Raw genomic sequence first — 27,835 nt, 5'->3', positions numbered from 1 at the left:
AAACGAGAGGGGATATGATGATTTGGTGTTTACAAGTTTAAGACTTAGAACCCCAAAACATATTTTTTTTTTCTAATACCCTAGAAAATAAAATGGCGGTTGCTGCAATACTTTCTGCCACACCGTATTTGTGCAGTGGTCTAATAAGCACACTATTTTTAATAAAAATGCGAGCTCCACGGGACGGGGCACATTTAAAAAAAAAAATCTTATTTATTTTACCTTTTTATTTTATTTATTTATTTTTTATTTTTTTTTTTTATAATTGTGTCCTTTTTATTACTATTACAAGGAATGTAAACATCCCAAGCATGACAAGACCTCTTAAATATGAAATCTGGGGTCAAAAAGACCCCAGAACTCACATTTAGACTAAAATTCAACCATAAATAAATAAATAAATAAATGTAATTAAAAAAAAAGGCCCTTTAAGAGTTATGGGCGGAAGTGAAGTTTTGACATTGGTTCCGCCCTGCAATGATATGAAGACAGGTGGGGGTCATCTTCCCCTCACTCGTCTCCATGCCATGAAGAAGAATCCGATCACCTCCGCTGCTACCGACGTCTCCAGTAAGTGGCGGAGGGCACTGAAGGGAGGAGGGCCCGATCCCGCCTCCAATAAAAGAGATCTTGCAGCGAATCCACTGCAGAGACCATTTTTATCTGAAAGCGCACTGCCCACTGAAGAAGAGGATACTGGGGTTATGGCAGCTAGCTGCTGCCATAACAATGATATTTCTCTTCAAAGTAGCAACATAAAATGATAACAGGCGGGCCATAAGTGGTTAATAAGACACATGGCCACTCACTAAAATTAGAAGAAAAGAGGTTTAACCTTAAACTTCGTAGAGCATTCTTTACTGTAAAAGCGGCAAGGATTTGGAATTCCCTTCCACAAGTGGTGGTTTCAGCGGGGGGGCATCAATAGTTTCAAAAAACTATTAGATAAGCACCTGAATGACCGCAACATACAGGGATATACAATGTAATACTGACATATAATCACACACATAAGTTGGACTTGTGTCTTTTTTCATCCTCACCTACTATGCAACTATGTATGATTTCTTATAAGGAGAGGCAAGATGAAGAAGTCAAACTAACGATACCACATCCAACATATGTTTACTCGAAAACAGAAAAGAGGAGGATAAAAAAAGGCTGAGAGGTGACCAGCCTCGGGACTTTAAACGGTATCGGATTGATTAAGTCAAAACATTCCAAAATGGAAATATTAAAAGTTCATTTTTTATTTTTAGAGTAAAAACCATAAAACAAGAAAACATTAATACATCCGTGACATTGGAAATATGCATTATTCAAGCAAATGTATATAAAGTGCTACCACTCTCAACATGTTTCACTCGTTAGAGCTTCCTCTGGAGATTGGAGGTGCAGCTTGTTTGTATGCTAGAATAACAAGATACAAAGAAAAACATCAGTTTAGATGCATAAAGATAATAGGATTTTTTGTACTCACCGTAAAATCCTTTTCTCTGTAATTCACCGACCGGCACAGCTCCTCTCTTAGCCATTGGGTTGTATACCTTACCTCTAGGAGAATACTAGGCAAAGTAATACAACACTCAGAACTCTCAGTTCTGCCCATGGGGGCGGTCCCTTAGGTATCAACCCTCCTGCCTGCTAGCAGAACTCAGTATGTCAACAAGCAGTATAACGTAAAGGAAAAAGGAGGGACGGGTGCTGTGTCGGTCGGTGAATTACAGAGAAAAGGATTTTACGGTGAGTACAAAAAAATCCTATTTTCTCTTATATTCACAGAACGACACAGCTCCTCTCTTAGCCATTGGGACGTCCCCAAGCAGTGCCAAAACGAGGGGTGGGAAGAACAGAATAAACACTTCATCCACCGTGGCAAGTGGGAACAAGTGAAACTTTACCCACAAAAAAGAACAGTGCATGGAGAAATCCACCACAAAATCAGGGTACCCTCAGCAGGAGTGACTACTCTCAACCGCACAAAAAAGCTGCAGAATGTAATGCAACAGTGCATTAACTTAAATGTACTGTGTTTTTAATCGAAAAAACCAGGGGAAAAAAAAAGGTAAAATATTGCATATTCAATTGCAACTATACAGCCGCCTGCAAACTTTGCGGCCAAAAACAGGCATCAGCCGATGCACTGACGTCTACCTTGTAGAACTTGGTAAATGTGTAGACAGACGACCAGGTCGCCACCCTACACACCTGAGCTATAGACGCTTGGTTTCGGAAAGCCCAAGACATTCCGATTGCCCTTGTGGAGTGGGCCGTAACCGGAAAGCGGTAACAAACAGTTTTTCATAACCGGAAAGAGGGGCACCTGCCCCTTTAAGGCGTAGGCTTGTACTACAATCTGATAAAGAAAAGGGAAGGGGGCAAAAATGGGCAGTGGGACTTTATATGAAACAAAATACTTGGGGTAAATTAATTCAATCAATATAACATAACACATCAAGAGGTAGTATAGTGGGTATATTAATAAAATATATAATATACAGAATTAAATAGTATAATTATCACATAACACAATAAAATTAATGATACGATGATATTATTAAACATGGTAAAGTAGACAGTAAACCGACAGTACATTCCAAGGTGTGTACACAGTAATAACCAATAAAATTAATGATTGAAGTAGATCAAACCCATAATAGAATCATGGCTACTGGGGCATGGCATCCACTGGTAAAGATCTCGACGCGTTTCTTGGATTTTTTTTTCTCTTTTTTTTCTCTCTTTCTATTATTCTGCTAATTTAGCCCCCCTGATTTCACACTTCACCAACAACAGTCTTATTTGTTGCCTCTCACCAGTTTGATAGCTGTTTGGCAGAATGAACCCCATCCACAAGGGTTTTTCACCTTATTTCTGTGGCCCGTTTGCCAATCCTGGATGTCACCCCAGCTCCCGGGGGAGGCTATCATACCCCTCCCAGCGTCTTTGATGTATACTACTACTACCATTTACTATATATATTATTTGTCGTCCATAGGTAAGAGTGGTTAGGACCATTGTTATGCTCCCCCTTTTGTCTATGTGTATAATCAATTATCATTATTACTATAATATATGATCTATCACAGGTTTTTCCAATAAACAGCTGCTCCTGATGAGTGGAGACAATCCACGAAACGCGTCAAGCTCTTTACCAGTGGATGCCATGCCTCAGTAGCCATGATTCTATTATGATGGTAACACCATGTCCTCATTAATGTGAAAAGCCACGACCACCTTCGGTAGAAAGGACGGTTGCGAACACAACACCACCTTATCCTTATGGATAACCAGATAAGGCGACTTGCAAGACAAGGTCGCCAGTTCTGAGACCCTCCTGGCCGATGTGATGGCCACTAGAAAGACCACTTTCTGAAAAAGCATAAACAGGGGAACGCCCTGATATTTTTAAGCGTCTGATTTTGAAGCGCAGATAACACCAGGTTCAAATCCCATGGAGGTAACGGTGGACGCACCAGAGGGACTCTATGACAGACCAGCCCCAGAACAAAGGTACTCACTATGAGTGAGACGCCAGGGGTCACTGAAAAAGACAGTCAAAGCTGAAACTTGCCCTCTAATAGTGCTTAATGCCAATTTTTGGTCTACTCCTTGCTGAAGAAACAGCATGATCCTGGATATGGAAACAGAGCGTGGATGCCAACCCTTCTCCTTACATATGGAGATGTAGGCCGTCCAGGTACGATGATATATCTTCCTAGAAGATTTCCGTGCTCTCAACATAGTTGGGATCACCGAGTCCGACAGACCCCGGTTCCTCAACACCTGGCTCTCAATAGCCATGCCGTTAAAGACTGCGATGGTAAAGCAGGATGGAGAATCGGACCCCGAGACAGAAGGCCCTCTCGTAATGGCAGTCGCCAGGGAGCGTCTGCCACCAGACGCACCAGGTCTGCGTACCATGGGCGCTAAGGCCAATCTGGGACCACCAGTATTGCTGGGATCCCCTCGGCTTCCACTCTGCGAATCAGACGTGCTAGCAGCTTTAGTGGAAGAAAGGCATAGATCAGCTAGCGCTGATCCCATGGTACCACCAGCACGTCCACGGATCCCTTGTCCTGGACCCGAATCTTGGCCCCCTCTGATTGAGAGGAGAGGCCAGAAGATCCCCATCTGGTGTGCCCCATCTCAGGCACAGTAACTTGAATACCTCCGGATGCAACACCCATTCTCCTGGGTCCAGCATCTGGGGACACAGATAGTCCGCCAGTTCTCCACTCCAGAAATGTAAATGGCCGACAAAACCAGTACATGTCGCTCTACTCACCGAAGTATGAGCGACCTTCCGTGCCGCGGCTGAGCTTCTTGTCCCCCTTAGTGATTGACGTATGCCACTGCAGTGGTGTTGTCTGACTGGACCCTTAACAGACGTGCTTGCAGTCTCATTGACCATGTGGAGAGGCACGTCCTGATCGCTCTCAGTTCGAGCAGATTGATCGGCAACTCGGATTCTTTCGGCGACCAGAGGCCCTGAGTCGACTTAACCCCCATTATTCCACCCCAGCCAAAAGGGATGGTGTCCGTTGTGATCACTGTCCACTTTAGAGGTAGGAATGACTTTCCAGCCTGAATCACCAGGGACCTCAGCCACCAGATCAGTGATTCTCTGACTGATTGGCTCACCTGAATCTAATGATTTGTCCCATTTAGAAAAGATGTCCTACTGCAGGACTCTGGCGTAGAACTGGGCAAACGGTACAGCCTCAAAGGAGGCCACCATGAGCCCCAGGACTCGCATGCAAAAGGGAAGCGACGACCACCTGCGGTACATCAGCAGTCTTACCACAGATCTGAAAGTCTGCAGCTTGTCTGAAGGGAGAAAACTCTCGCTTCCATGGAGTCTAGCAGCAAGCCTAGGTACTCCAAACTCTGAGTCGGTACAATCACCAAGTTCTTTACGTTCAACAGCCACTCAAATTCTTGCAGAGTCTGCATAGTGATCGCTACATCCTCCTCTAACTCTGAGGTGGAAGATGCTCTCAGGAGGAGATCGTCTAGATATCCCACGATTGCGATCCCATGTTGCCGTAGCAACATCAAAACCGGAGCCAAAACCTTGGTAAAGACTCGGGGGCTGATGTCAGACCGAAGGGAGAACCACAAACTGGTAGTGGGCTTCCCTGGCTGCAAATTGCAGAAACTTCTGCTGCCACAGACATATGGGTATGTGCAGGTACGCATCCTGGATGTCTAAGGGTGGCAGGGAGTACCCTTGATGGAGTGCAGCAACTACGGGGGGGGGGGGGGGGCGACTGATTCCATTCTGAACCTCTACACCTTAACAAAGTGAGGGCTTTTGGGTCCAAGATTGGACGTACCCCTTCCTTCTTGGAAACTACAAAACATATTTGAGTAGAATCCTTGGAAACGTTCCGATTCCGGAACCAGTACAACCACCCTGCTGCTCAGCAGGTCCCTTACTGCCCCCAAGAGGGCCTCCCGGTGAGCCGGGGATACGGGTATGCTGAAAGGGAAGAATCTGTTTGGCGACCAAGAGAGCAACTCTATCTTGTAGCCTGAGGAAATCAGGTCGCAGGTCCATTGGTCGAAAACCGAGGGGACCATGGGGCTGCAAACTCACGAAGGAGACCCCCCACCCGAGACATGGGTGGAGACAAACATTCATGTCATAGCCTTATACTCACAGGCTTATTAGGCTTGCGGTTCCAGGGATTCTTTTGTCCGTCCGTGGTTGTCCTGTCGGGGCTGGGGACGTTATACCGAAGCTCCAGGCAGATGGAAAAGCCGTTAGTGAACGGAAACAAGAGGGCCCTTGCCTACAGCGTGGCTCCTTAGCCTTCCAGGCCTGTGGACGTAATACACTGTTTCCACCGGTGGCATGCTTATTAATGCCATCCAAAGAGGCTCTCAAGAGCCGTTCACCAAGGAAGGGAAAATCCGTCAGGGCTTTTTTAGATGCCTGGTCAACAGACCAGCATTTCAGCCAATCAGGTGCCTCAGCACCACAGCTGACACTGAAGCCCTAGAACCAGAGCGAGGTATCTAGGGCCGCATCACAAACATACTAAAGGCCTTGCACTAGTTGGTCTGCCAGTTTCACGCAGACAGGAAAAGCCTGACGCTCTCCCAATTCGCGGTGCAAAGGTTTTGCTCACACAGACCGTGTCTGCGACACAAGTGCGGGTGCCAGTACTGGTCGCACAGCGGACCCCACAACCATAAACAAGGAACGAGCCACTGCCTCAGCCTTCCTGTCCGCGAGATCCTTAAATGCAGGAGTTCCCATTACCGGGATCCTGGTTACTTATTTAACCTGGATACTGGAGGGTCCACGGCCGGAGGAGCCGACCACTTTGTAAGAAGGCATTCCTCAAAGGGGTAACGCACCGCCCTGTGTCTGGGGACCAAAAAGGTCTGTGGCCTGCGACCCCATTCCCTGTAGGTTAATTTGTCAAATAAGTCAGATACGGGAACACCATAGGTGAACATGCTGGCTTGCGGGACCCAAAGGGGACGGGTACCTCAGAAAGGGGCCTTTCTGGCTCCTGAATCTTCAGGGTATCACGCACAGCTGTGATAAGTGCTCCAACAGCGCATTTTTGCACCCGGACCCAGATGGGGACTCATCCTTACTGTCTGAACGGTCCTGGTCAGCGTCATCTGACAAGACAGAGCAGGGGTCATCAGCCTCATCAGGGCACGAGTCTGTGCAAGAGCTCTCCCCAGAGAACGGGGGGAACAGGGGCCACTTTATTGCACCCATCTTCCCACGCACCGCCTCCATCTAGGAATGAATGAGTTGAGGACTGCCATCAGGGTGTCCAAGGGCACTGCGCAGTCTGCAGGTGACCCAGTTGCCATTGCCTGGACTTTAGGGGAAGAAACACTAGTGACAGTGACAGTCCCACCCTCCCTGCTGCCGCTGACTGAGGGGCTCATTCCAGCCGGACTCACCACCCTGGGGAGTTCTGCGCTGTCCACAAGTGGTGCCTGTAGTCCCTGAGTGCGCCCAGGTGCAGAGGAAACCAAAAACGGAGTTGGTGATAACCGCTGGAACGATCGCTAAAACGATCAGAAAAAATGCTCAGGCTTCCATAAATTGGCCGCTCAGCGTCCAGTACACAGACGGGAAACAAAGGGAAAAAAGACTGTGAGAGTACATGAGCCATGCTGCTTTTAGGGAACACTGAAATATGTTCAGGCTTCCAGAAAATGGCTGCCAGTGCCTTGAATAGGAATCACATAGAAAATGGCCGCTGAAGCCCAGACAGTCAGCCTGCTCTGCCCACACCTAAAATGGCCGCCAAACATCGCCATGAGGTAGATATAAAAAAAAAAACTGCAAAGCCACAGCGCTGCACCATTCCCGGCAGACCCTCACAGGCACCTTCCAGTGGCATACCATACAAGTCCCAGGACCACCGCCACTCAGCCATCCCCCCCATGTCAGGTGAGAGCCCACAGAGAGCCCCTATATAGGCACACACACACCGCTCAGCAGCCACATGCAGCATCCCCCCCGAAGGGGGGAGGGAGGGAAGATAGGGACAGGGGAGAGAAGGTATGGAGGTGAGGGGGCCTCCGAATTGACCTCCCAGGGAATGCCCGCTGCTCAGCCCCATCAGAACAGGGAGAGCTGTACTTACCAGTCCTGAAGAGCTGGGAGACATTCCATTGTAGATCTACTCCTGATCAGTACAGGGTAACTACTGGCCTCGGCATACTGTGACGCAGACATCAGTAGCCCGGTCATATGTATGCCCCGGAGCATAAAAGCTCACGACAACCTCTGGAGCTGAGGTATGTCGTGGCCTGCTGAGCCGTAGCTGCAACCTGCACACGCTCGATGGTTAGACTGGGGAGACTACAAGGATACGTGAACCAGCCTGTCACACAGCCGGCTGTTGATAGAAGATCACAGGATCATTCATCTTGCACAAAAAGCCAAGCTTCTGCCTAAAAAAACACAGACCTATGGGCCCGCAGGGTTCCTAGGTCTTTCTCCTTCACTAGGCAAAATAAAACTGAGTTCTGCTAGCAGGCAGGAGGGTTGATACCTAAGGGACTGCCCCCATGGGCGCAACTGAGAGTCCTGAGTGTTGAGTGTTATATTACAACTTTGCCTAGTATTCTCCTAGAGGTTAGGTATACAACCCAATGGCTAAGAGAGTCGGTGAATATAAAAGAAAGATTTATTGCAGTATATCAAATCTTTGATTAAGTAAAACAATTCAATAGTATAATATATTAGATACAAGGGCATAGAAAGCACATGACCAGGAGTAGCAAAAACAAATCTCACCACATAAGCCTGAATTTCAATGATGATAAAGCCGATAAAAACACCATAATATATAATTGAGATAGAACTTGAAAAAAAATAGAAGTTGTTTTTGCTACTCCTGGTCATGTGCTTTCTATGCCCTTGTATCTAATATATTATACTATTGAATTGTTTTACTCAATCAATGATTTGATATACTGCAATAGATCTATGTTTATGCATCTAAACGGATGTTTTTCGTTGTATCTTGTTATTCCAGCATACAAACAAGCTGCACCACCAATCTCCTGAGGAAGCTCTAACAAGTGAAACATGTTGAGAGTGGTTGCACTTTATATACATTTGTTTGAATAATGCATATATCCAATGTCACGGATGTATTAATGTTTTCTTGTTTTATGTTTTTTACTCTGTAAAAATAAAATGAACTTTTAATATTTCCATTTTGGAATGTTTTGACTTAATCAATCCAATACCGTTTAAAGTCCCGAGGCTGGTCACCTCTCAGCCTTTTTTCTCCCCCCTTTTCTGATTTTATGTAAGATTTCTTGCAGGATCAACAGATATTTTTTGCATTTATAAAACTGATTTAGCAAGATATTTTCAACTGTACTGTACTGTACATTTATCTGACCAAAAAAAAGAACAAATAGGAGAAGTGAAGTGTAAGGCCCCTTTCACATGGGATGGACTCCCAGCTAAGAAGTTGTCTACTGATCCCCGCTAAGCAGGCGGATGACAAAATCGTTCGATTAATTTAGATTCAGTATTTTCGGTCGATGTTGCATCCACTGATTATGCTAATCAGAGTCAGACGTTATCCACCTTGGGTTTTACCTTGGAAAAACAAATTCGCACATGGTGGGATATCTGTACTTTTGAACAATATTTAAAAGACAATATTATTATGAGAAGCTTAAGATGGGAGGCGTTTCCACAAGATGGTCTAACAGACCAAGGATCGATGAATGAGTGGTTGGACTTTTTCAATGGCGTAGGATTTAAATTACAACAGCTAGTTCCCAAAAGAAAACAGCATAAGATGAGACTTTTAAAAGCAAAGATTGCAGATTTACAGAAGAAGCTAGATCCTATTAAAAATACACCTCAAGTTCTTGATTTCAATGTTGAGATCAAGAAGAAATTAGAAAAAATAGATAAAGCTATACAAAAAAAGAAAAGTAAAAAATATCAGAGAGACATGGAGGATTTCAGAACCAATAATATATACTTGTGGCAATCTAGTAGCATAGATACTCAAACTGGATCCCACAATCCGGGAGTACAGTCTGTCCAAAAAGTGCCAATTGGAAAAGGGGACACTGCGCCAGAGACTCCCAAATGGTCTTTGGTATCCCAATCTAATACAGGACGGAGTAAAAGAGGCCAAGGTGGGATAAAAGGTCAAAACTCACTAAGAGGTATAAACAAGAATAAAAATATAAAATTTGAGAACAGGGCAAAGGTGCAATATCAAGGCATATACACTGGAACAAATGACCAGTATACATTGCCACCACAGACATATGCAAGTGGTAATGGAGGACAGTTTAACTCCATACCGGATAATGATATACATTATTATAATCAGTGGCCCAAAGACCATTTACAGCAAAATAGAGACTACTATCAAAGCAGTCCTCGACCTAATTATTAGCACCAATACGTGGCTAAGGACCATTGGAGCCCTTATCCAAGTCCTACTTCTAACAGATATGAGGTATTAAATCAACAAAACAGTGACGGATTCAGAGGGAGCCAGTTTCCTTTTTTAGGATGAGGAATGAGGAGAGGATTGAGGGGCCAAAGCGGCAATTGGCACCGCAACAACCCTCCAAGGGGATTTATTATCGAAATTGTTAAGAAAATTTTAGATCCACCAGTGAGACCGACTATATTTAACGAGTCTCCTGGTTTTTTCGCCTGTCGTAGGTGTATTTCCTGCCGACAGGTTCATACAAGACTACGTGGACTTACAGAGTTCCAGTCTCCTTCTAATCCAAAAATTAGAAGATTTTATATCATGTATGACCACGCATGTTGTGTACTCCTGTGTCTGTGCAATATGCTCTATATAGAACGTACAAAAAGGACTTTAACGAGAAGAATTTCAGAACATATTAATAATATTAAAATTGGGTATAAAGAGCATAGTGTGTCTATGCATTTCAGATTAAAACACAACAGAGATCCCTCAGGCCTCAAGTTTTGGGGAATAGAAAAGTTACACCGTGACTGGCGAGGGTGCAATGAAGTTCACAAAATATCTAAATGTGAATATTTTTAGCCGATACTTTACACCCCAAAGGGATGAATGTTGAATTAGATTTAAATTGTTTTATTAGCGATTTTTCAATTTTTATATAGATACAGTTTTTCTTGTTCTTCTTCTTTTTTCTGGTTATTTTTTTTTGTTGTATTTTAAGTAATTTCCCACTGTCTAAAGAAACAATACATGTAATGTATTTGATTCAAGTGAATTTTTAGTTTTGATTATGGAATTTTAGACAGTTATCCACGTGCATAAAGATAGAATCGCATGTGTTGAGGGAGTAGTTCCTTTAGGTTTTAAGTAAAATACTATAAGGAGTAACTATATTTTAGTCTGACTGAATATAAACTGAAGATAAAAATAATAATAGTTATTAGATCAAAAAGAGACTATTAATGCCTATATTTAATTACCTTAATTTTGGCTTTATAACCATGCGATTCGTATCGAGGTATTTTTTAATATAGCAATTTTTTTATATAGCTATTTAAGTTCATTTAAAGTATTATTTAATATAAGCGATTGACCTCAATAGGTTAATTACTGTTGTAGTTGAGTGTTTTGTAAAATGTTTTTTATGCATTTATTTTCAGATGTCTTTATTTAATAATCGTAGTGTATAAGCAATTTTGACATCTGAATGGTTACATACATTGCTGACACTTTGGGATGTTCTGGAAGTGTCGTAAGACATCATGTGATTACCGTGTCGGGACACTTCCGCTCGGTTGAATGTATTTAAAGAAGGTTGCTGCGCTGCGTGGCCACGCCCTCTGACGAAAGTGATGACTGAAACACGTCAGGGCGTAGTCATGCAGCTTACCTGATTGAACGATCGTTGGATAGTCTACACTCCCCGGGAACACCATGGACGGCAGTGTAAGGTTAGACCATACCGATCGGATTATGAGTTTGAATTTTATGCATTATTGAAGACGTTTATTTTGTGAGTGCGCAATTTTACAAGTGTTTTTAATATATCTTTTGATACGAACGGAATTACGCTATGTAGTTTCTCCATTCCTTTATATGTGCAAAACACCTTCTGGGAAAGTGACTATTATACAGCTAATGAGATATATCCGATGCCCCGTTATACGTGAGAGCTAATGACACAATCGGTCTTCCGGTGATACGAGATGTGCTTTTAAACCAGGTTTTTCTGGTAACTGCATAACCTATAGGGATTTGCACAGGAGGTGTGGTGGTGGACTACTGTGAATCTGAACGATCTGCTAGCAACATTTGCCACTTTTTTATTTACAGCACTTTATATTAACAGGATTTGTGCTGAATATGAACTACTACTTAAACATTAATGAACTTTTTTTGTTTCTGGCATATGTGATATTATTTACGTTTTCAGTTTGAAATTGATTATATATATTAAAAGGTTTCTTACTGGGTGCTGTTTGATATTCTGCATTACATTTCAAATTTAAACTTATAGAGTGATGTTTACGTTTTAAAAATAATAAAGCGCTGCTAGGGTCTTAGTGCGGTTCACCATTGGTGACTGTCTTGGGCTCCATTTTTTAGGATGACTGGTCTTGTCGTTGTAGGCTTTTGTAGAGCAAAACACAGCCCATATTCTTCTATGGACAGTCAGATGTAAATGGCCCTGGAAAAAATTCCAGGTGCCCCTGGAAGACGTCATCTGTGACAAAGCGGCGTAGGGAGGAGCAGCGTGCTGATGTCACCACATACCATGCAACGGGCAGCGATCGAGAGTCGGCTGGCTCGAACACTATCTGAGACGCTTTTCTATATACGGCATTCTGTAAGTGCAATACATTTTTATTTAGTAAATGATTTTAAAGAGTTACACTATGGAGGCTTTTCTGTTCTTTACATGGAGAATGAGTGATTATTAGTTATACTGAGGATAACCCGAACAGACCATATGGGAATTTTCTGCCATCCTTACACAGAGATCAGGGGCTGGGGAAAGAGCCACAGGCATTTGTGATCTCCTTAACAAGAGATCTAGCAATCTGGTAAGCGGTAGTATTTTCGGTGGTGGAGGGCCTTATTATACCCTGTCACTATTTCTTGGGTAATGTAGTGTTATGTCACTAATGAATAGAGCGTTAAGGAACCATCATCTGAATACCGTTTGGAATTGCACTACCTTGTGGAACATTCATTTAGCGACACTCCAGAGCTAATTGGACATTTGGACAATTTTACTAGTTATATTGCAATATATATCTATGTTTTTGTACTCATCACTGTGGTTTGATCGTCAGTTCTTGTATTGAGCCACCTGGAGTAATGATTTCCCAGTGGGGGCTTACATATTGAAATCACTTTATTAGTTTGATATATATAGTCTGTTTTTAGGGGATGGGCTTAGATCGGCTCAGAAACATACACATAACTGTTTACACCCGCTGCTCCAAAGAGCAGAAAGGAGGGTCCAACAGGGTCCACCTGAAAAACAGGAGGATCTGACCTTACTGCTGGTGTGTAAAAGGGGCCCAACAGTGTACATATATTTTAACCACTTGAAGTGGTTGTAAACCCTTACAAACCATTTTGACCTACAGGTAAGCCTAGATTCAGGCTTACCTGTAGGTCCAAGAAATATCTCCTAAACCTATAGGGTTTAGGAGATATTTGCCGAAAGACAGGCACCGTAGACAGCGGCATGCAGGCGCACTGAGCGCGCTGCTGTCAACGGCAATATGCCACGAGTGGCGGCTCCCGTGCGCATGCGCGGGAGTGACGTCATCGCGGCTTTGCCAAATGACAGCGGCGGAGCAGCGAGACCCACGAGAAGATGGATGCTCCGGACTACAGGGGACAGCGGTGACTTCGCTGGCTCCTGTGTCAGGTAAGTGACACATAATGGACTACTATGCGATGCATAGTAGTCCATTATGCTTTACCTTTGCAGGGAATCAAAGAGGAAGTAAGCTCATCAGGGTTTACTTCCTCTTTAAGCCCTGGACCAATTTGCAGGCAAAGGACCAGGCCCCTTTTGCGATTCGGCACTTTATCGCTTTAACTGACAATTGCGTGGTCGTGCGACGTGGCTACCAAACAAAATTGGCGTCCTTTTTTTCCCACAAATAGAGCTTTCTTTTGGTGGTATTTGATCTCTGCGGTTTTTATTTTTTGCTATAATAAATATCCCCAAAAAATATATAAAAATTTTTTTTTTCCCTCAGTTTAGGCCAATACGTATTCTTCTACATATTTTTAGTAAAAAAAAAAAAATTTGCGATTATTGATTGGTTTGCGCAAAAGTTATAGCGTTTACAAAATAGGGGATAGTTTTATAGCATTTTTATTCATATTTTTTTTTACTAGTAATGGCGGCGATCAGCGATTTTTATTGTGACTGCGACATCATGGCGGACACGTCGGACATTTTTTACACATTTTTGGGACCATTGTCATTTATACAGCAATCAGTGCTATTTAAATGCACTGATTCCTGTGTAAATGACACTGGCAGCGAAGGAGTTAACCAATAGGGGGCGGGGAGGGGTTAAGTGTGTGTGTGTGTTTTTTGTTTTTTTTTAACTGTAGGGGACGTGGCTTGGCGTCTGATGTCCCTGATCGTCTTTTTCTATAACAGGGAACAGACAATAAGTGACAGGCTTAGTAGGAAGCACGGGGAGAGGTTTGTTTACACAGACCTCTCCTCGTTCTTCAGCTCTGTGACCCAATTCTGTCGACGTATATGTGCAGGAGGTGGTCCTTAAGCAGTTAAACTGCTGTACAGGGGACTGCAAGATGCTAATACCAAGTCAAATATATATATAGAGAATGCAAAGGAATGGGACTTTGTGTACAGTATACCTCAAAATATATTATGCAGACAATAGAAATATCAAATATTAACACTTTATTTAGTATACCATAAATACTCGAGTATAAGCCGAGATTTTCAGCCCTTTTTTTAGGCTGAAAGTGCCCCCCTCGGCTTATACTTGAGTCACCGCCATCTGCCTACCTGATCAGGCATGTCATGTAGACAGACAGTGGCCAGCGTGTCATAAAAACATACAGCGGCCATTCCAGTATTTAAAAGCTACGCCTCCTCCTCGTCTGTGATAGACAGAACACTCAATTTCCCAGCAGTCAGTTTTCAGCCTATCACGGACATCCCCTCATCCTCGTCTGAGGTATGAGGATGAGGGGATGTCTGTGATAGGCTGAACACTGACTGCTGGGAAATTGAGTGTTCTGCCTATCAGACGAGGAGGAAGCGCGGCTTTTGAATACTGGAATGGCCGCCGTATGTTTTTATGACATGCTGATCGGTGGCTGCAGCTGGGCACACGGAGGCATGCACAGGACACAGAGGATGAAGATTAGCACAGGTAGGCTGCAATGGGCACGGAGGTATACACAGGACACAGTGAGGTAGGCAGATCTGCACAGGACACAGGGAGGCATGCAATAGACACAGTGAGACATGCAGCTGCAGATGGGCATTGTTGACCCTCTTTGCCACTTACAGTAGCTGCTGCATTTCCCACCCCCGGCTTATACTCGAGTCAATACTTTTTCCCAGTTTTTTGTGGTAAATTAGGGGCCTCGGCTTATGTTCGGATCGACCTATACTCAAGTATATACGGTATTCATTAAAAGACTTACAGTAAAACCATATATGTAAGTTAGCCATCCAAAGTCATTTCTCATATGGTCTTGAGATCAGCTTGTAAAGGTTGACACAGGACCTTGTATCTCAATATAAAAGTGTTTTACTTAAACTCATAAGAGAGTGGTTGGTGGTAAAAGTCTGCCGGACTACAGGGAGAAACCAAAGAATGCTCCACACCAAAAAAGACAATTATATGTACTGTATATCTATAATAACATTCATGGTCTTAGCTTCAATTATATTGAAAGGACTTGCAACCAAGAAAATTAGAATATGCAGTCCATAGACTGGAAGGCTGCTCTAAGAATAATATACCTACTGACCACCCAGCTTGTGTCCAAGATGGCGACCATATTAGGGAAACGGGCAGTGAGGCCTTGCGGCTTCATAGCCGATTTCCTACTGTGCATGCTTGAAGTGTGCTGTGCTTTGTGAATGGGCCACAGTCTTCTGGGACCTGTGAAGTGTCCCAGAAGGCTGCAGGGGAAGGAGGGGGTCCAAGCTCCAAACTGAGCCAGAAGTGGGAGCGGGTACCTGTCAATACTAGGTGCCCAATCCCCCCTCCCAAAGGTGCCAAATGTGGCAGCGGAGGGGGGAGGAGGCAAACTAGCAGAGTTTCCCCTTTTGGGTGGAGCGCTGCTTTAAAGCACTTTTATAGTGAGATCCAAGGTTCTGATGAAGCGGGGGTTTCCTGCAAAAGCATAACTCTTTAAAAGCTGATCCCAAGGCCATATGAACAGTGACTTCCGATAGCTAACTTGCATATATGGTTTTACGTTTTTTTTAATGAATATGTGTACAATATACTGAATAAAGTGTTAATATTATATATTTCTATTGTCTGTATCATACCCTTGAAGGTATACACAAAGTCTCATCCCTTTTCATTATATATATATATATATATATATATATATTTATATTTATTACAGTGGGGATAATACCTCCAAAGGGTTGAAATGACCTTAACATCCTGCCCCCGTCCTGCTGAATGCTCTTCCAAGATCATGCTAACCATATGGAATTCCTTCCCAGGGACAAGCTAAGCAAATTAGGCCATGTGTCTGAGAAGACTCCTGGACAATGCACTACATGAAAAATTAGGTCTCTGCAGCTGCCAGAGAATTTTTAGTCTCAGCAGTATCATTTTAAGACCTTCAGAGTGGTCGATTCTGCTTATGTGGTAATCTCCAGGAACCTGGGGAAGAAGAGGACAAAAGTCACTGTCTACCTCACTGCCTTTTTGACCTCACTGCTTTCTGTTCCTTAGGCTTCATGAACAGTAGTGCTTAGCACCGTGTGATATCACATCCTAGTGTTTTTGGGAGCTCAGGAGGCATCCAGCTCCACTGCCAGCAGTTTGTCAGAATCTGTGATGGGCAAAATATGCAGTGGCTGGTTGCTGTACCAAGTAGTACTCAAATTTAGAGCTGTATGGAGCACAGAATTTTGCATTCAGGGAATATGTCCCTGAACACATATGGCCCTAAACATTGGGTGCAGCATCGACCTGCTGCATATTTCAGCATATTATAGATTCTGACAGACTGCTGACATAGATATGCCACTGCTCATGGAATGAATAGATGTGAAAAAAGTTTATGGCGTTGTGGCCCCAAGCTCTAACTGGAATATCACCTGGGGCACTAGAGTATAAAGCTGATTATACAGCCCCTGGCAAAAAGTATTGAATCACCACTTTTGGAAAATGTTCAATTGTTTAATTGTGTAGAAAAAACTAATCACAGACATGCCTTAAAAATATTTTCCTTTAACATTCCAACTTTCTGGCTTTAAGAAACACTTAAAAAAATAAAGAAGAAAGAAAACTGTAGTCAATTGCAGCTATTTTTGCAGATCAAGCAGAGTAAAAAAATATGGAATCACTTAATTCTGAGGAAAAGATTATGGAATCATAAAAAAACAAAAAAACAAAAAAAACACTACAGTACAGGCATACCCCGCTTTATGGACGTTATGTACACTCGTGAGTATGGACATACCCACGAGTGTGCATAAAGTTCCTTGCAAGTACGGACATTCCGAACATTGCCATGTAGCCTTAGAATGGCCTGGAAGAAGAGGAGCTGCCGTCCGGATTTGTCGTCATTGAAGAGAGAAGAGGCAAAGTTCCCACCAGCCATCCCAGAGTTGCCAGCCAGCCCAACTTTGCCCGCCGACCCAGAGGTGCCCGCCAGCCCAGCATTGCCCACCAGCCAAGCATCATCTGCCGGCCCAGAGGTGTCCGCCAGCCCACCGTTGCACGCCAGCCTAGAGGTGCCCGCCAGCCAGAGTTACCAGCCAGCCCAGAGGTGCCTGCCAGCACCTCAGCCTAGAGGTGCCTGCCAGCCAGCTCAGAGGTGCTTGCCGGCCTAAATGTAAGTGGATTACTGTACAATAAACTTCACTCCCTACCCCCCCACTACAGCCCACGGCCCCCTACTATACTGTAGGCCCAGATTCCCCCACTATAGACCCTGACTCCCCACTACATCCCCTGACCCTCTAAAATACTGTAGTACTGTAAATACTGAACAAGTCTGTGAATTTAAGCATAATACCATACCGCAATTTAGGCATACAGTCATTTTGAAATACAGTTACTGTACTGCACATATTTTAGAAACTTCTATTTGTTCTTTTGATTGTTGCCGGTACCTATCATGTACTGTACTTGACATTAATAATGGTTGATAGTATGAAAAAAAAGCAGAAAATCTATTACCTTGAATATAAAGGCTAAAATTATTAAATTGTATGATGAAGGTGTAACTCAAGCTGAAATAGGCCGAAGGCTAGGCTTCACTCAGACTACAGTTAACACCATAATGAAAAACAGAAAAAATTCTTGCAGGAATTAAGAGTGCTACACCCGTTAACACAACAACAATTCAAAAAAGGGATAGCATTGTTGCAGACATGAACAGACTCTTAATACTTTGGATAGGAAATCAGACTACACATCATGTTCCTGTCAACCAGGCAATTATACAAAGTAAAGCCTTAAGCCTATTCAATGACCTGAAGACTAAGAAAGGTGAGACAGCAGAGGATGCAAAAAATTTTGCAAGCCGTGGGTTCAAGAAGAGGTCTAACCTACTGTACATAGCATTAAAGTACAAGGAGAGGCAGCTGCTACAGATACTAATGCCGCATACACATGATCGGAATTTCCATAGGGAAATGTTCGATGTGAGCCAACGAACATTTGCTGTCAAAATTTCCGCACACAAATGTTTGAGAGCAGGTTCTCAAATTTTCAGACAACACAGGAAAGTCCAATCTTGTGTACACAAGTCCGACGGAAAAAATTCCATGCATGCTCGGAATCAAGTACAAGACGGAAGCGCTCGGTCTTGTAAAACTAGCGTTAGTAATGGGGATAGCACATTCGTCACGCTGCAAATTTTTAAATCTTTTAATGCAGCACATTCTCTTCTTTATAATTCTAGAATAAATAAGTTGCTTTGCTGCTGATATTCACACACAGTTCTGACAAACGGATTTCTTGTTATTTCTCGTGGTTTCCTGAAATAATCATTGTTTTTGTTTTATCTCAAGATCTCCAGAATAATCTTTTTTTTTTTTATAGTGATCTACTTTTTAATTTTATTTTTTTTCTCAAGATCTCCAGAAACATTTTTTTTTATAGTGATCTCCATAATAATTTTTGTAATTTTGTGTGTCAAGTTACCACAACACCTCAAACTCAAACTTTAACCTCAAAGAGGTTGGTTGGTGTCCCTTGTTAATTTGACATTGTATTTTTGAAATGTACCTGCCTACGCACAAACTGTCCTTTTTGAAGTAAAACACATAGCCAAGTATTTCTCAAAACAAAACTTTAAACTTTAATAGGGGTCCTAACAAAATAAAGAGGAAGGCAACGCTGGAGAAACAGTTGGAATTGGTGAAGCCTTTGTACCCCAGGGCAGACATCAATTGTTTGACAGGCAAAATTGGTAGCCTGATCAGTCCATTTAATAGGGAGCACAATATGGTCCAGGACGTTGAGAGATCGGGAGCAGCAGCAGGTGACATATTGATAGGGTGATATTTACCTACCTCACTTATATGCTTAATGATACATAACATAAGTGATTAAAACCTTTTATCTCTATATGAATCAACCCATGCAGTTGCAGCTGTAACCCATGAAATCAATAAGGAATGATAATGGTGCTAATATACAAAGATCTAATTTATTTATACAGAAAAGAAACATTAGAATAATTGGATATTACCAAATATAGCATAGTGATGTTACAAATACAGTTTGGCCAATGGACAAAGATAATTTAAGTTACACACAAAGAAAGTAAAGGGACTACAGTAAAGGAAATATAATACACAAAGATTTTAAGTTACCATGCTTGCGGGGGGGGGGGGGGGGGGGGGCACACCAAGAGGAAGAGACTGCAAGTAGCTCCAAAAACTGTACACTGACATTCTCCTTTTTTTTGTATTCATGCACGACTGTCTGCAGGCCCGCCCAACCGCCCCCTGAAGAAGCAACGACTACCAAGTCATCTCTTGAGACAAATGTGCAACGAATAAGAATCTCCTGAACATTCCTTCACCATGCTGAAAAGTGCTTCCTCACAGTCCCATCCAATCGGTGCAACCATTACACCATATTCCCAAGTCACAGGACTACATATGCCAGGATCCCGCCATCAATGTTGGAGTTCCGCTCTTCCAAGGCAGAGGGGTGAGGAAACATTCCAGTACAGGCAGTCATGGTTCAGGTGTGAAGTCTCAAAGCCACCAGGATTTCTTGCTGATGATTGCTGTCTCAAGTCTACCTTGATGGGTTCCGGCGTGTTCAAAAAAGGAAGAGGAGGCCTCAGTGGTGATGGGGAAGGGTCAGAGCTTCTGGACTGTTGTGGGTGGGTACAGGATCATTGAGAGAGGGCATAAGTTCAAGAATGAACTTCAGGGGGAACTGATGTGGAGATTTTGGAATTAATATTTATATCAATGAGCTTCAAGAGAACCACTGTGAGGACTTTCTAATTAAAATACCATGCCCCGTTTTGTGTATGTATGTGTGTATGTATATATGTATATATATATATATATATATATATATATATATATATATATATATATATATATATATATATATATATTAGGGTGTGTATGTATATATATATATATATATATATATATATATATATGAAATTATGTAGTATGCAGCATGCAAGAACAATATGATTTATTTTGTATTCTGCCATGTTGATCGCTGTGAGGAATAGGAGGAACCAGCTGGCCATTATTCCAAAGGCATTTTCCACCACCATTCTGGCTCTGGCCAGGTGATAATTAAAAACCCTCTGGTCCGGGTTGAGGGTCCTCATCGGGTACGGCCACATCGGATGGTCACCCATCCCAAAAGCTTCATCCACGACGAAGACAAATGGGAGTCCCACCATGTTGTCTTCCCGGAGGTGGCAAGCCCAAGCCGCCATTCTGGAGTCATCTGAACATCTCTGTCTGGGCGATGACTCCACCATCTGACATGCAGCCATTTTTCCCCACGTCCACATACAGAAACACGTACGTTGCCGACACCAACACCAACAACACTATACGATTAAACCCTTATAATTGTAATAGTATGACCTGGAGTTGAGGGTGGGACTATGCGGACGTGCTTCCCATCTATTTCCTGTCAGGAAAGGTTCCCTCCGCTGGTAATATCAATCATTTGGCATGCAGTACTGCGATCCACCAGCAGGTGTCTCCTGCTGGAATTATGTAATCTTTGGTCCGCAGTACTGGTGTCCACCAGCGGAGGGATCCTGGCAGTGTGGAGCAGGTATTGCCTTCTACAGTCAGGCGTCACATGACTGACAGCAGCCATTATAAATACCCGGCAGGTGCACACACACCTCGCCTTGGTATTGTTCCTTGTGCCCTGACCTGCTGCTGGCGATCCTGATTCTGAACCTATTCCTGTGCCCTGAACCTGTGACCCGTGGTTCTGATCCTGTTTCCCTGTCCTGGTCCCTACCCTGTCCCACCTGTTACCATTATCCCTGTCCTGCAGTCTGATCCGTCCATCCTCTCCCTGTCCTGTGTTCCTTACCCCATTTGCTGATCTCCCCGTGTATGACCTTGGTCTGGCTTGTGACTCTGATTCTGGACTGCCCTTGTTTATTTGCTGATCCTCTGTGTATGACCCTGGCCTGCCTACCGTTTACGGTCCTTGCATTTCCCATTTATTGTACATATCTGTCTGTTGTTGTTTGGGGGTCTTTGTTGGTTGGTTTATTGCACTGTGTGGTTGTATTTATATTATTCACTTTCTTTAATAAATCATATTTCACTTATACACATTTGGGGTACCTCTGTTACAGTCCACACAGTTCTGGTCTTATCTGATATGTGACAGAATACCAGGGCCATCCCTGACCAGAAGTGGCTACACAGAGGAACCATCTTGGTTCAGGTTGCTTACTGAAATTAATTTAGAAGCGATTCGTTATTATGCTTTGTTGGCGTCTGAGAGTGGTGACTATCTCCGCCAGATACTGAAAGGGTGGACCAGTGATCAGCTGTTGGAAACCATTCGTTTAGCTCACTCCTGGGTTGATCAGGGCTGTATGTTGTTTGGGGATGTTCAGCCGTTAATTCAAATCTGCACAGAGCTGGCCCTGCCCTGCATCCCAGGGGGCCAGGATGATTTTTCTCCCCCTTTCAGTATTAATCAAGTCACATCACTGGTATGGCTTCTGGAAGATGATTCCCCTTACTTTTTTGAGCATTACACAGCCTGTTCCCAACAATGATAATAGAATGTGTTGATTCTGTACAATCCCTTGTTAGACAGGCAGTATGTAACCCGCAGTTTGTACAACCATTACTTTTAGCATGGTCTGGTATTTTGCAATCAGCCACAGCCAGCCCACAACAAACCATCTCTGCTACCAAACACCTGCCTGCCCAAGAGTCTCTTCCTCCATCACCTATGGCAACCTCAGTTTCAGCCCAATATACTCTACTGCCCACCAAATATCAATACCCTGTTTCTTCCTGCTGCACATATCCTGCCTTTAATCCACCTGCCTCTTTCCCGTGGCCCACTATCCCTCAAGAACTTCCCCCAGCCACTGTTACCTCTTCCCTGCCATATTCCAACCCTTCTCTCCAGTCTGCTTCATCCCCTACCTATAGATCTGCAGCTACCTACAGGCCTTCAGTAGCTAAATTTAAAAAGAGACGGAAGTTCTTCCCTACCCATTTGATCCTGCCAGTAACGCAACCTGCCTCCACATCAACCAACCTGCTCCAGTCTGCCTGCATGCCAGCTGAACCTGATCACCCACCTGATTCTGCCAATCATCTGCCTGCTATCCAGCCAGACGCCTTCCAGCCTGATGTCCCGGCCTTCCAGCCAGATGACTTCCAGCCTGATGTCCCGGCCTTCCAGCCAGACGCCTTCCGGCCTGATGTCCCGGCCTTCCAGCCAGACGCCTTCCAGCCTGATGTCCCGGCCTTCCAGCCAGACGCCTTCCAGCCTGATGTCCCGGCCTTCCAGCCAGACGCCTTCCAGCCAGACGCCTTCCAGCCTGATGTCCCGGCCTTCCAGCCAGACGCCTTCCAGCCTGATGTCCCGCCTTCCAGCCAGACGCCTTCCAGCCTGATGTCCCGGCCTTCCAGCCAGACGCCTTCCAGCCTGATGTCCCGGCCTTCCAGCCAGACGCCTTCCAGCCTGATGTCCCGGCCTTCCAGCCAGATGCCTTCCGGCCTGATGTCCCGGCCTTCCAGCCAGACGCCTTCCGGCCTGATGTCCTGGCCTTCCAGCCAGACGCCTTCCGGCCTGATGTCCTGGCCTTCCAGCCAGACGCCTTCCAGCCTGATGTCCCGGCCTTCCAGCCAGACGCCTTCCAGCCTGATGTCCCGGCCTTCCAGCCAGACGCCTTCCAGCCTGATGTCCCGGCCTTCCAGCCAGACGCCTTCCAGCCAGACGCCTTCCAGCCTGATGTCCCGGCCTTCCAGCCAGACGCCTTCCAGCCTGATGTCCCGCCTTCCAGCCAGACGCCTTCCAGCCAGACGCCTTCCAGCCTGATGTCCCGGCCTTCCAGCCAGACGCCTTCCAGCCTGATGTCCCGCCTTCCAGCCAGACGCCTTCCAGCCTGATGTCCCGGCCTTCCAGCCAGACGCCTTCCAGCCTGATGTCCCGGCCTTCCAGCCAGATGCCTTCCAGCCTGATGTCCCGGCCTTCCAGCCAGACGCCTTCCAGCCTGATGTCCCGGCCTTCCAGCCAGATGACTTCCAGCCTGATGTCCCGGCCTTCCAGCCAGACGCCTTCCGGCCTGATGTCCTGGCCTTCCAGCCAGACGCCTTCCAGCCTGATGTCCCGGCCTTCCAGCCAGACGCCTTCCAGCCTGATGTCCCGGCCTTCCAGCCAGACGCCTTCCAGCCAGACGCCTTCCAGCCTGATGTCCCGGCCTTCCAGCCAGACGCCTTCCAGCCTGATGTCCCGCCTTCCAGCCAGACGCCTTCCAGCCTGATGTCCCGGCCTTCCAGCCAGACGCCTTCCAGCCTGATGTCCCGGCCTTCCAGCCAGACGCCTTCCAGCCTGATGTCCCGGCCTTCCAGCCAGACGCCTTCCAGCCTGATGTCCCGGCCTTCCAGCCAGACGCCTTCCAGCCTGATGTCCCGGCCTTCCAGCCAGACGCCTTCCAGCCTTATGTCCCGGCCTTCCAGCCAGACGCCTTCCGGCCTGATGTCCCGGCCTTCCAGCCAGACGCCTTGCAGCCTGATGTCCCTGCCTTCCAGCCTGACGCCTTGCAGCCTGATGTCCCTGCCTTCCAGCCTGACGCCTTGCAGCCTGATGTCCCTGCCTTCCAGCCTGACGCCTTGCAGCCTGATGTCCCTGCCTTCCAGCCTGACGCCTTGCAGCCTGATGTCCCTGCCTTCCAGCCTGACGCCTTGCAGCCTGATGTCCCTGCCTTCCAGCCTGACGCCTTGCAGCCTGATGTCCCTGCCTTCCAGCCTGACGCCTTGCAGCCTGATGTCCCTGCCTTCCAGCCTGACGCCTTGCAGCCTGATGTCCCTGCCTTCCAGCCTGACGCCTTGCAGCCTGATGTCCCGGCCTTCCAGCCTGACGTCTTGCAGCCTGATGTACTGGCCTTCCAGTCTGACGTCTTGCAGCCTGATGTCCCGGCCTTCCAGTCTGATGTCCCGGCCTTCCAGTCTGATGCCTTCCAGTCTGATGCCCTGGCCTTCCAGTCTGATGCCCTGGCCTTCCAGTCTGATGCCCCGGCCTTCCAGTCTGATGCCTTACAGTCTGATGCCCCGGCCTTCCAGTCTGATGCCTTCCAGTCTGATGCCCCGGCCTTCCAGCCTGATGCCTTCCAGCCTGATGCCTTCCAGTCTGATGCCCGGCCTTCCAGTCTGATGCCCGGCCTTCCAGTCTGATGCCTTCCAGTCTGATGTCCTGGCCTTCCAGTCTGATGCCTTCCAGTCTGATGTCCTGGCCTTCCAGTCTGATGCCTTCCAGTCTTATGTCCCAGCCTTCCGGTCTGATGCCTCGCGGTCTGAAGTCCCGGCCTCGCGGTCTGAAGTCCCGGCCTCGCGGTCTGATGTCCCGGCCTCGCGGTCTGAAGTCCCGGCCTCGCGGTCTGATGTCCTGGCCTCGCGGTCTGATGTCCCGGCCTCGCGGTCTGATGTCCCGGCCTCGCGGTCTGATGTCCCGGCCTCGCAGTCCGATTCCTTCCAGTCTGATGTCCCGGCCTTGCAGTCTGACGCCTTCCAGTCTGATGTCCCGGCCTTGCAGTCTGATGCCTTCCAGTCTGATGTCCCGGCCTTGCAGTCTGACGCCTTCCAGTCTGATGTCCCGGCCTTGCAGTCTGACGCCTTCCAGTCTGATGTCCCGGCCTTGCAGTCTGACGCCTTCCAGTCTGATGTCCCGGCCTTGCAGTCTGACGCCTTCCAGTCTGATGTCCCGGCCTTGCAGTCTGACGCCTTCCAGTCTGATGTCCCGGCCTTGCAGTCTGACGCCTTCCAGTCTGATGTCCCGGCCTTGCAGTCTGACGCCTTCCAGTCTGATGTCCCGGCCTTGCAGTCTGACGCCTTCCAGTCTGATGTCCCGGCCTTGCAGTCCGATGCCTTCCAGTCTGATGTGCGTGCTGTCCAGCCTGATGTGCCTGATGTCCCAGTGCCTGCCTTCCAGCCTGATGTCCCAGTGCCCGCCTTCCAGCCTGACGTCCCAGTGCCCGCCTTCCAGCCTGACGTGCCGCTGCCCGCCTTCCAGCCTGACGTGCCGCTGCCCGCCTTCCAGCCTGACGTGCCGCTGCCCGCTTCCAGCCTGACGTGCCGCTGCCCGCTTCCAGCCTGACGTGCCGCTGCCCGCTTCCAGCCTGACGTGCCGCTGCCCGCTTCCAGCCTGACGTGCCGCTGCCCGCCTTCCAGCCTGACGTGCCGCTGCCCGCCTTCCAGCCTGACGTGCCGCTGCCCGCCTTCCAGCCTGACGTGCCGCTGCCCGCCTTCCAGCCCGTTGTGCCAGCTTCCCGGTCCGATGTGTTTGTCTGCTGCCCTGCTTGAAGTGCCCGTTACCCAACCTGATGTGACTTTGCTCATAGCCCAGCTTGACGCAATGGACTTTCCCCAGCAACTGCTAGTTGGAGCGTCCGGAGGTCGCTCCTTTGAGGGGGGGTACTGTCAGGAAAGGTTCCCTCCGCTGGTAATATCAATAATTTGGCATGCAGTACTGCGATCCACCAGCAGGTGTCTCCTGCTGGAATTATGTAATCTTTGGTCCGCAGTACTGGTGTCCACCAGCGGAGGGATCCTGGCAGTGTGGAGCAGGTATTGCCTTCTACAGTCAGGCGTCACATGACTGACAGCAGCCATTATAAATACCCGGCAGGTGCACACACACCTCGCCTTGGTATTGTTCCTTGTGCCCTGACCTGCTGCTGGCGATCCTGATTCTGAACCTATTCCTGTGCCCTGAACCTGTGACCCGTGGTTCTGATCCTGTTTCCCTGTCCTGGTCCCTACCCTGTCCCACCTGTTACCATTATCCCTGTCCTGCAGTCTGATCCGTCCATCCTCTCCCTGTCCTGTGTTCCTTACCCCATTTGCTGATCTCCCCGTGTATGACCTTGGCCTGGCTTGTGACTCTGATTCTGTACTGCCCTTGTTTATTTGCTGATCCTCTGTGTATGACCCTGGCCTGCCTACCATTTACGGTCCTTGCATTTCCCATTTATTGTACATATCTGTCTGTTGTTGTTTGGGGGTCTTTGTTGGTTGGTTTATTGCACTGTGTGGTTGTATTTATATTATTCACTTTCTTTAATAAATCATATTTCACTTATACACGTTTGGGTTTCCTCTGTTGCAGTCCACACAGTTCTGGTCTTATCTGATATGTGACATTTCCCCTCCACAGTTGGGAAAGCCCCACTGCTGGCCAAACTGGGAGGCCACAGTTTGCCATTCCTGTGGGGTTGAAGGAAACTGTGGAGTCAAACAAGAAAATATAAAAATTAGTACTTTTGCACATAACGTTGCAAGCAGATTAGACACAAACATTCTTAGCCGATAGAAGTATAACATTTTATTTTATGGAGTATGTAAAGACAAAAGTATAATATCCACTTATCATTTCAGACTCCAACCAGGTACATGACAGTATCGGTCAGCCAACAATGGGGTCTGAAAGGGAGGCCTCAACTTTTGAGGACATTTGCCAATCAATCTCTGCACTATCCAATACAGTACGGAGTCTCCAAATGAATCAAGCGGATTGGAAGGTCAGCTTCTGAACCAGCTTGATGTCTCAACTCACCTACCCTCCACCTCTCTTGCTGTTATGAGTTCTTCTGTGCAAACAGATTTTAGTCAGCCCTGCGAGACCATCATTCCTCCTGAACCCAGAGTGCCATTTCCTGACCGCTTTTCCGGGAATCTCAAACAGTTTTGTACCTTCCGAAACGCCTGTGAACTGTATTTTTCCTCGTTACCCTGAACTTTCTCTTATAAAGAAAAAAGTGGGCAAGTAGGACTTTAAGTGAAGCATGTCAATTGAAAATAAAAATAATGGATACATGCGAGTAGATAAAATGATTTAGATTTCATTTATAATCAATAACCCCTGGGGGTAGTCCATAATCTGAATGCATACAATAGTAATACAGTAATATAAATACATATATAAAATTAATATATTTTTATAATAATAATCAGAAAATCTGGAGTACAGACAAATCAATGGACATACTTGGATGCAGTTCATATCAGAAATACATAAATTACCAATCAAAATCATAAAATCACATGAATGAGTACAAACTCTAAAGGACAAAATTGATATTATCAAGGATTAAAATAAACTTAATTGGGCATCCTCAGTTTGAGAACCTGATGCGTTTCTTGGCTTCTTGCCAGTCATCAGGGGTGGAATGCATGTTTTTACTAAAAAAGCAAATGAATATGACAATTATTAATATATGTGGAACCTCAGCTAAATAGAGAGAGTATCAAATTGATCCACTTGATTGAAAAAATTACTTACAATATAGCCCAAAAATTGGGCAGAACTTCCAGCAATGGGATCTGTTATAATCTGAGATATAACCGTCTCATCTGGGGTTGAGGCAGGGTTCCGACCACCCCCCAACAATGTCAGGGGGTGGGGCCAGGGGGAACAGAAGCTGACTGA

This window comes from Lithobates pipiens, unplaced genomic scaffold, assembly GCF_037356315.1.
Source record: "Lithobates pipiens isolate NorthernLeopardFrog02 unplaced genomic scaffold, aLitPip1_a1.2 Scaffold_30, whole genome shotgun sequence".
Classification (NCBI taxonomy): domain Eukaryota; kingdom Metazoa; phylum Chordata; class Amphibia; order Anura; family Ranidae; genus Lithobates; species Lithobates pipiens.
The sequence above is the reverse complement of the archived record's forward strand: the minus strand, read 5'-3'. Positions refer to the sequence as shown.